Consider the following 7629-nt stretch of genomic DNA (forward strand, 5'->3'; position numbering starts at 1 on the left):
AACCCTGAAAATCAGTATGATATGTACCATGTTTAAAAATTACTCTTCATAGCATAAGCTCTTTGTTAATGTTTTTTTAAATAAAAATGACTAAAATGAGACTATCTTTTCTAAATGAATCAGTAACCTACTAAAAAGGTACTTGTCACTAATTTTTATCAGAATAATAGCAATGACATACCAAATGCAAATTATTATTTCATAATGAAATAAATTTTAATGCAATATGTTGATAATGCCATTGACACTCTACATTTATAAAGTTCTCTTTATCATATTGATTAACTTAGGAAAAAAATCTTGTCAATGAGACTTCTTTGGCCATCTTAATTGAATAGGACTCCCAACTTCTCTTTTCCAAAATTATTTTTATTCTTAGCAATTTTTACTACCTTAAAACTACATTTTCTGCCTCTATCCACTCTAGTGCAAACCCCAGGAGAGCAGAAATTTTATTCAATGTTGTATTCCCAGCATCTAAACCAGTGACTGGAACAGAGAAAGCCCTCAATCAAAATTTGTTGGATTAATGAATTTCTTTCTGCCAGATATTGTATAATTGTAATGTGTGTTTTCTTACTTAATTCTCATATTCAGCTTTTTAATTATATAGTAATAGTAGAAAATACTTAAATAATGCTTTGTAGATGCCAGGCAATATTCTAAGGATTTCACTCAAATATGTAATTTAATTCTCATAGAACCTATTCAGTATCCCCATTTTACAGAGAAGGCAATGGAGGCACAGAGAAGTTAAATGACATGCCCAAAGTCATTTATCTAGAGTGGTGGAAACCTGATGTTTTTATGGTAGTGCAGTGTTTTATTTATTCTTCCATTCATAACTAATATATGAGAACATTTGCAATATTAATGGAACTTAATCTAAGAGAAGTTAAACACATTTTTATATATATATTTTAATTTTTACAGTTTTAAAAATATTTCAATACAAGGTATTAATAAGAGATAATTATGATCAAAATTATTATGTCAAAAACATAAATATTTGATATTAGCCTATGTACAATTTAGTTTCTAGTGTAAAATTCTCTGTGAGAAAGAACATTTGGTTTACTTCACTAATAGGAATATCTCTCAATGCTGGGACGGTCTCTTCCTGGTGATGCTTCTGCTGTTGATTTTTAGCATGGTGACCTGCGATTGTATGAATGGGGTTGAGCGGAGAGGTACTCATCAAATTTACTCCAAATAGAGGACATACCCGATCACTATAGTAATGAGGAGGTAGGCGGGCGATGCAACTGCCCTATACTTTTGAGACCAATAGGTTAAGATGAACTGGGAACTTCAAAAAAGAACCAAAGCATAGATCACTCTTTCTGGCATTGGCGACGGTGAATCCGCCACCATTTTCCCTGTGACTTTAGACAATCTGCCCCTGCACACCAGCCGCCACACCTCGTGAGTGTGCACAGGCACACACCCACACTGAATTTTAACCCAGTCAGCATGGCTGTAGTTCCCACGCTCATTACTATTATCTTACAGGCCTTTATGTTTTCTTTTTAAATTTATCTTCTAATTACAGTTGACATACAATATCCTATAGTTTCAGGCACACAATATAGTGATTACAGGGCTTTACATTTTTATGCTACATGTTGGATGGCTAAGGCTGAACACTTTGGGTGGAAACTGTACTGTTTCCTTATGTGTGTTTTATATTCATGCTCCATATTTATCATTGATTAAAAATGTATTGTCATAATCAGCAACTGCTATGATACATTATAATAGAAAATGAATGTAGAAAAATATTTCAGAAACATGTTTAAAACTAGCCATACTTAGAGTTATTAAGTAGCAGAGAGTTAGGGATAAAGGAGACCTTAAATGTCACCCGTTTTCCATTGTTATTTTACAAATGAGAAACTGAGGCTCAGATGGGTAAAGTGACAGTTGGGGGTCACTTAGAACGTTAGTTATCATTCAAGTTTGAGGTCCTTTATTTTGGGCAGAAAGCTTTCAAATGAAGAGTTCAGAGGGTATAGTTTTTCAACTCCCACAATTCCTGCTTGCTTTTTACTATGAGACGTAGATGCTATGGTGATAAGCATTATGTAAATAATAAATGAAACAAAGTAACACATAGGAAGGGAGGAGGGCCCGGTCTCTTCACCTCCTGTATTTAGTGACGAAGCTATGCATCCTGGAGGCATTTCAGAGAGGACAAACAAATCTATTCCACCATCATTTATCCACGTGTTTCCAGATTTTAAGATTATTGAATTTATTATATTGGCTACTGTTGTACTATTTATTTGCGTAAAGAAATGAACTCTACTTGCAGATTTGTTTACTGTTTTGTTTAGCTTGAAATAGATGACTAAAGTAGATATAAGACAAACATTTAATAAGTATTTCAGATTTTATAATGAACACTATTTTTCATTCATTCACTCAACAGATATTTACCACCTTCCTGCTAATACCAAGTATAGTTGTTCTATGTGCTGGACATAGATTGGTGAACAAATTAGACAAACAGATATATAGTATACTATCAGGAAAAATAACACAGGCTTGAGGGGATAGAGAAACAACTTTTGATAGGGTGGTCCGAGCAAGCTCCTTTGAGGAGGTGAGGTGCAGTAGACAGTTGGCTGGATTAAGGGGCTGATCTGTAAGGGTATCTGGGGAAAGTGGATGATGGAGTAAACTGGAAATGGAAACAAGCTCTCCCAGTGTGCGAAACGGCAGGACGGCCAGTGTGACCCGAGGGAGTGAGAGAGGGAATGAAGGGAGACAGTCATTGAGGTGTCCAGGAGCCAGGCTGGAGAGAGCTTTGTAGACCATTCTAAGACGTTAGGAGTTTATTACAAAATAGGAGTAGCTCATTTTGGTTCAATAGTAGGCAGAGTTAGATGAACCTGGCTTCAAATTTTGTAAGGGAATATAATGTGCAAGAAAGGGTTCTATCAACAGACCAAAAGTAATGAAAAATTCCTGATGGCAGAAAACAAATGGCCGCTGCTTGATAAAGAAACCTGTAGAGCTAAGCAGATGCAATTTCCTACCTACACAGATGTCAGAGAAGAAAAACAAACAAACAAAACAGTTCAGACATCTGCAATAATAGCAAATACTCACATGAAGAAGCTCCTTATCAGAATCACCAAACACAAAGAAAATAGACCACAGAAATTAACTGCTTCAGATCACCAGAGGGAATTTGTCCCTACCCTCTTCAAATGCCTGTGTAATCAGCATAGGGGACACTGATTTCTGTTGGCTGAGGCTAAAACTTTAAGAACGTATCTCTAAATAAAGTGGGGTTACAACTCCTAGAATCTGGATCTGAGCGAAATGCAAAGGGAAATTTACGGCATGCCAAAGCTGTCCCAAGAGATATAAGGGAGGGGAAAGAAAACCCTCCACTCTCAGCACAAAACCCACCTTATGTAGAACATTGTGAGGGGGATTGGCCAAATTGCCCATATATCCTTAAGGGTGTCTCTCGCTCTCTCTTTTTAAGATTTTATTCATTTATTTTTAGAGAGAGGGGAAGGGAGGGGAAAAAGAGAGAGAGAAAAATATCGATGTGTGAGAGAAACATTTGATTGGTTGCCTCTTGCAAGCCCCCAACCAGGGAAGAATAGAACCAGGGACCTTTCCGTTTGTGGGATGATGCCCTATCCATTGAGCCACACCAGTCGGAGCTTCAGGGTGTCTTGATTTCTGACATACATCATCCATTTACACAAAGCTCTCACTCAGCCACCCATCCATAACTGTGAGGGATAGACAAGAGGTGAGGGATGGAGGAAGTGCTAAAATATTTCAGAGAGAAAGAAACAGTAAGGCAAGATAATTAAATTAACATCAGACTTCTCATCAGCAATCCTTTCTGCAAGAAGATAATGAAATAATACCTTCAAAATTGTGACGGAAAATTGATTGTGTCTATTTTTACATTCCCAATTTGTAAATTATTGATTAAATACAAAACAAAGGCTTTTGTTTATATGGAAGGGCCATAAAACCCCAGAAAACAAACACCTCTTCACTTATTTCCCTATATTAAAAAAAACATAAGAAAAGATCTATTCAAGGAGAATAATAAAGAATCTTAGGAAGAAGATGATGTGGAATATAAGACGATAGACAAGAGAATATGTCCAGAAATATCTAAGACGGTAGAAAAGACAGAGTTTCTATTTCTAACGAGCTGCCAGGTGAGCGTAATGCCACAGGTCACAGGGGCTACACGGGGAACCATCAGATTAAGCCACGTTCTCCAGCCACCGCTACCCTCAACCTTTCTGAGTCACCCAGTTGGATAACCTCGCTGGCCACTGTTTAAGTTTGTGTTTCCTGCTTTAAATGTTACTTACAATCATTTTCCCAATTAATAGGCAGAATGTTTTATTTGGAAAAGCCTATCTTTCACAAGAGCAAACCCCAAATAGTGGTCATGTTGAGCATAGGATGTAAAAGTATTCTTTATTTTTTGGAAGCATTTTTATTAACAGAATAAAGTTACTAAAAAGGATGAAAATTCTCTATTGATTTTCTTTTTATTTATTTTTATTGTTGTTCAAGTACAATTGTCTCCATTTTCACACCACCATACTGCCCCCCCACCCTACCCATCCCCGGTTTCTCTTCAAATCATATAAATCTTTAGCCTTTTCTTTTTTATTTTTATTTTCATTTTTTTTAAATGTTTATTGTCATTCAGTTACAGTTGTCCACATTTCCCCCCATTATTCTCCCCTGCCCTACCCACCCCATACCTTCCACATTCAATCCTCCCCCCCACCCCTGTGGTTATCTTATTGATTTTTTTTTAAAATAAATCCTGGATCTTTTTTTTCTTAAAGCTTTATATGTCAGGCTGGAATTGAAGATACATTTGGATTTCTCTTCTTACTGGCAATTGTGCCTTGGGTGGTAACCAACATTTGTCTATGCCTCAGCTTCCTTAACCACAGAAATGAGGATGGACACCTCTCTCTTAAGGATGTTGGTGAGGATGAAGTGAGCTGATGCCCAGAGCTGTTAGCTGGATGCAGGGTACCCAACGTGGTAATCATGAAATTGGTGATTCTGAGAAAGGTTCTGATTGTCCAATCTCAATTTTTTGTGTGGCATTTAGACATGTTAGCAAATGTTCATTTTTATAATTATATAATAGTATTACCAAGTGTTATAAAACTTGTTTTAAATAAAAGAATTCCTGAGTTTCTCAGTTTGCCAGAGGCAGATTTTACACTGAAGTGGGTAATTTCAATAATGGTGGGGAACTCCATTACATACAAGCACTATTATTGCATAATAGAGTAAAAATATGCAAAGAATCAGAAAAAAATAGGAAATATCAGTAGTATTTGGTAGAAAGAGCTTGGTAGAAAGCAATAAAAATAAAGTTGGTGACTGCTGTTTTGCATAACTAAGACTAAACTTTATGAACAGCCAAATTTCTCTCTAATTGATTATTTCTGGCAGAGAAGTTTTTGAGAAAGCAAACCCACCAGTAAGCCTCACGGGTGTTCAGTAAATTGTCCAGGACATTTCAATGACATGATAACAGACCTTAGAATTATTAGGAATATCTAGATGTTTCAATTGTTTTCTAGACACAGACAAGGTGTGGGAAAAGAAATTGTTCAAAAATACTGGAAGTGGGCAGGAACTCAGAGAAGATAAAGGCGTATCTGAAGCATCTGAGTCCACTGTACGTGAGTTCCATTCTAACACGGCGGCGTGAACTCTCAGCTTTACTTTATCTTCACTTTTGTTGAGACTAGCAATTTATAAGATGGAGGGAATATGCTAAGTGGTGCTATCATTAGAGCACACTTCTTAAATACCTTTAAAAGTATTTCCAGCCTCATTATGCATGTAAGTCTTTGAATAATGATGCTACATTTGGCTTCTATATGAATTTTACAAAACAAAACTAGTAATAATAGAAGTCACCTTAGTATTTGCCCATTTCCCCACATGTTTTGTTTAGAAAATATATATTTCAAGTTTATTCAGCAAAATATTAATGTTGAGCACTGTAGCAATATACTTATCTGGGTTATGTGGAATAATGAAAGAACACACTATTCTGGTGATATTTCCCTCTCTCTAGATCTGAATGGTACCTGAGCAGCACATAAAGATCGTAAGAATCACTTTGTGAGTGATTTACACACCCTTTGGGCAATTTTGATGAAGGTAAGGGTTTATTTTTACCCAGTGCTGAACATAGATTGTAAATAAGAAGCTCCCTGCTAGACCCATTCATTGAAACAAACAGCAGGTAAGAATACCAGTCTAGGTATCAGAAGACCTGAATTATAGTCTTGGCTCTGCTATTCAATCTGTGGGACCTCAGTAAGTTACTTTATCTCTACAGACCTCAGTTTCGCACCAATGAAATGAGTAAGTGATCTCTAAAGACCCTTTCAGTGATAAAATTTTTGGTACTAAGAGCACATCAATTACTTTCAACAAGAATTTCATCAATTATTTTCAACACATTGCAGATATGTAACAATGATTTAGGAATGCTGACATCCCTAAAACTAGGTATTTATTTAGAAAAAAAAAATCCCTGTTTGCCATTCTAACTTAAAAGAACAGAATTGCCTTACAATGACAGCAAATGATAACAGTTTTTATCAAGGTATAGATCTTTCATCCTTTAAAACAGTGGGCAGAAATTGTGGTAAAAAGAACTATGAAATCCTTACCTGCTGTGCTTGCTTGTTAACAGAGTATACAGGATATTGCTCTCAGACCAGTCTTTTTCTCTTCATCAGCTGGTCCTCAGCTGCAGACTGCATGAGGCCCCAGCAGTGAGGCACACGCAGGTGGGCACTGAGGCTCCTACACCCTGCTCGTGCTTTCAAGGCCAGGCCTTGCAGTTACTATGTCAAACTGCCTAGCACCACCTCCAGTGGGTTGTAAAATACATTTAGTGGGTTATAACCATATCTGAGAATAGAATAAAATAGAATAAAAATATCATAGTACACCACACATAGTGACAGTATGTTTAATTTTACAAAACAGTTTTTTCAGCTCTGCACCTATGAGTATTTATGTAGGGGAATGGTACAGAGGGTGACAATGTTTCTTCACGTGGATCTTAGTGCGCACACTTTGAAAAACACTTCCTAGTGATTCAATGGCATTGAGCCCCTCTGAGTTAGTGACTAAAGAAATACAAGATCAGGGAGTATCTAACTGATAACGGGCAGTTGGCATCCCCCACTTCCCTGATTCACTCATTCACTTACACCTGGACCTGGTAGCAAGACAAGAACTCCTTCTCAAAAGGAGTACACTTACTTGCCATAAAGGTGTCTGCTTTCCTGAGAGCTGCAAGGGACACTGATTCGCTTAGGGGGCTTGCTACAGTCTCCCCAGCATCCCATTGAGCAGACTTGGAGTGCCCCTGTGCGTGCTGGGTCGTAGGGCCTGGCTGTGAAACATTTGTGTTGTGGGATGGCTAACGGAGAGTCTTCTCATGCACGGAGCACCACTGAAAGCTGGCAGCTTTTTGGGCCACCTGGTAATAGGGTCAAAGCAGGACACCAAATGTGGTAGGAATTGCCTCCAGCTCTAAAGGTCCTCACCAATAAAGTTTTTTCCCCAGTTTTTCTGTGT

At 37.3% G+C, this 7629-nt stretch overlaps 1 pseudogene; it reads right to left on the minus strand.

Moving 5' to 3' along the window:
- Nucleotides 1-1015: 1015 nt before the first annotated feature.
- LOC112318549 (phosphatidylinositol N-acetylglucosaminyltransferase subunit P pseudogene) lies at nucleotides 1016-1374 on the minus strand (annotated as a pseudogene).
- Nucleotides 1375-7629: the final 6255 nt, after the last annotated feature.

The sequence above is a fragment of the Desmodus rotundus genome, chromosome 3 (assembly GCF_022682495.2).
Source record: "Desmodus rotundus isolate HL8 chromosome 3, HLdesRot8A.1, whole genome shotgun sequence".
Classification (NCBI taxonomy): Eukaryota; Metazoa; Chordata; class Mammalia; order Chiroptera; family Phyllostomidae; genus Desmodus; species Desmodus rotundus.